General features: G+C 40.2%; 1 long non-coding RNA gene across 1 annotated transcript; it reads left to right on the forward strand.

The window, feature by feature from the left end:
* The first annotated feature begins 1,740 nt into the window (after positions 1–1,740).
* On the forward strand, positions 1,741–2,435 carry LOC148803969 (uncharacterized). Its single transcript, XR_016082448.1, has 2 exons — positions 1,741–2,013; positions 2,128–2,435. It is a non-coding gene; the product is annotated as an uncharacterized LOC148803969 (long non-coding RNA).
* The last annotated feature ends 663 nt before the right edge of the window (positions 2,436–3,098 follow it).

Raw genomic sequence — 3,098 nt, forward strand, 5'->3', positions numbered from 1 at the left:
TGAATCATGACAGCAGCAAAATATTGTTCAGTACTTGTATCGATCCGTCCCATTCTATATATTGCAAATGGCTAATGGCCTAATGCCAAGATAATCAGTTGCTTGTTCGAGTGCACCACGCTACGTACGTAACGCTGCAAGCAACTGAAGAAAGTTGCAGTCTCTCCCAGCTCCAGTTCGATAATAACTGGACCAAGAGATGCAGACGGTTGATGTAACCAGGCGTTGAATACTTGAATTGAAGAAATGAGAACCACAGCACCAATGACCCAGTCATTCTGATATTGCGTATCACTCCACCCAACTTCAAGGACCACCCACGTTAAATTTAATGGTCTCAGTCTCAGAGGAGGTGATGTGGCGTGACGTTTGGGCTTCATGATGACTCCACACACGGCCCCATTCACGGTCACGGGCGACACAAACGGAGCATTACTTACAGTCTTCGTCAGTTGGAGACTTGGAGCTTTGAAGTTGCACCCACCACCCACCTTAACTTAAGGACTAAGCTTTCGAACACTATTAATGAGATGATGCAGCAGACCTTTCAGAGCTGCATTTATAATTGTTGCTATATATACGACATGGAAATTAGGGTTTGTTTTTTGGTTATTAATTTTGTGAGACAGGGATAATGAGAAAAAGTCAACAAAGTGGATGTTTGTGGGGATACCCATTTGTAGCCAAAGTGGATGAGCCTTGTTTTTGAATGCAGACTAAAAGCTAAAGATTGAATAGCTTAGCATGTAGCTTTCCGTGGTCAAAGTCTGTAGTAAGTAGTATAATGCACCTCTGCTTTCTCTCCTTTTTCTTTAAAATTTTAACTCTTTTGTCTCTACATCTTCTGTAGACAATAATTGTGTGGAGTAATGAAATGTTTTGTTGGAGTTATGGTTCAATCAATTTTAAATTCAAGGTGAATGTCTTGGGAAACTATCTTCGGTTTAACAACTTCTTGACATTTTTACCAAGTCACCTCATCAGAAGTGGTGACTGGTGAGAGAGAGCATTGGTAAATGCTGGAAATTAAATATTGTTCCTCTTGCAAACCAATAATCATTTCTATCTGGGTTGAACTGTCAAATCTGTGCTGGTACCAGACTACCAGCAGGTTGGGTCCGCGTGGGGATCTGCATAAGGTATTAGAGAGCTGGTTTGAATCAAAACTGGGCCTTGTAGACTGATCCGGCTAGATAACCTGAAACTAACATAAACGATTCCTATGGGTCTAGGGGCAATTTGGAAAATAGTTGGGTTGTCTAATAATGTTGCCTGTGGGCTTTGGATGCTCTTGATATGTAAGTCCACTTTCCACCACTGACAGGGTCAAATTTTTGTCCATCTCCATCTAGGCGTACATCAGGTATAATAAAAACAAGAAACAACTTGATTGCCATTTTGTGGGTTAGGCCCTTTCAAATATAAAAAGTGAACGTAAATCATCGATTGTTTAGGAGAAAAGAGAAGAATTGGACATATAAAAGTACTCCAAATCTGCTACCCACAAAGCAGATCCGAGTAGTGGTATAACAAAGAAGTTCCTCCAAATTATGATTTTACTTGGTAAAGATATTTCAGTAGAGACCAGAGACTGCAAGAATGATACAGACAGGAGAGAATGAATTATGTTCTCTCGAATCCCTAGTAAATAGAATCTCATTATCCATTCTGTCCCTGCCTTTGTTGAAAATTAAATGATAAATCAGACCATCTCTTTCAGAAAGAATCAAAATTATAAACTCTGTTTTATTTAATGCTGGCAGCTGGCTAGAAGTCGTGTATAAATGGAGATGCACCACCGGTCTCGGTCTACCACCACCACCCTCCCCAACCCCATCCCATTGCGCCGCTGCAGAAGGGTCAATCTCAACAGCAATGCCATACAAAGCTGACTGGCCCTTTACGGCCATTTGGGTTCTCATGCATATAGTACTGACAATGGTGGTAGTTGAAGTGGTTCAATTCTATGGTGTAGCAATAAGACCCAAAAAGCCCCGATAAAAAGTCATGGCGGTATCTCTTCTGAGCTTTTATTCATTATATTTTTTTCTCTTTTATTTCACATCTTATCAAGGTCACTTGAGTTTTCTTGACCTTGCAAGTCCGAAAACTGTATCATTTGTGCAGTGGCCGCTCTCTACACCCTTCACCGAGTTTCGGAGTAAGATTCTTGTTTCTGGTTCGTGGATGCATCCCTCTTCTTCCTATCCCTCCTGAGCTGGATCTCTCTCTCTCTCTCTTTCTCCATTGAGTTGACAAGAGAGTTTCTTATATGAAATCTAAGAAAATGCCTCTTACTCCTTTCCTTTCTTTTCATCATTTCTAGACTGAAGACGACTAATATCAACATCAAATGTATAACGTCTTGTAAGTAAATTGTCGATTGTATTTGCATGTGAAATGAGAGGAAAAGCTCTAGAGATCGACCTTTTATATGTTACTCGTAGAAATATCCATCATCCCCTTATCTCTTTGTGAATTCCTATCGGTTCTAGTTTCCTTTTCTTTTTTGCTTATAGTTTGCTGGGCAATTACGCCATTACGTCTCGCTTCCCTCTGGTGTATGTGAAGATAAAACTGTCGAAACATTTTTTATGAGCTTTGAAGATATTTAACAATTTAACCATACGTGGTCTCAGACACTTAAAAAAGATTGACAATTAATCATCCCGAGGTCGAACTAATCTACGTCTACAAGCACAATCTCATGGGATGCACATATATTGGATTTAGCCATTTAGATCGCTTTTTACAGATCTCCAACTAGGAAGGAAAATGACAGAGCAGACTTGAGATTTGACTTTAGCAAGTTGCAACCATCTAACCAAATTCAGTCTCTCTTTCCTTGGGAACCATTGAGTTGTGGATTGCTCTATCTTGTCTACAACGTTCCGAATTAGAAAATGGACGAGAACTACGTCAACGGTTTCATCAATGATTCTAATTGAGCTTCAGCAGTAATCTTCGAATTTTCGGGGGGAAAAAACTACTACTCGTATACTTGTGTTCTCTGGTGGTTAATGAGACAGTGAGGGTGTCACAGACTCCCCCGACTCTCTCTGCGAATTTCTTGGCTAGTTTGATAAATTCCTTCTCTT

This window comes from Nelumbo nucifera, chromosome 1, assembly GCF_055504915.1.
Source record: "Nelumbo nucifera cultivar China Antique chromosome 1, China Antique-T2T, whole genome shotgun sequence".
NCBI classification, from domain to species: Eukaryota; Viridiplantae; Streptophyta; class Magnoliopsida; order Proteales; family Nelumbonaceae; genus Nelumbo; species Nelumbo nucifera.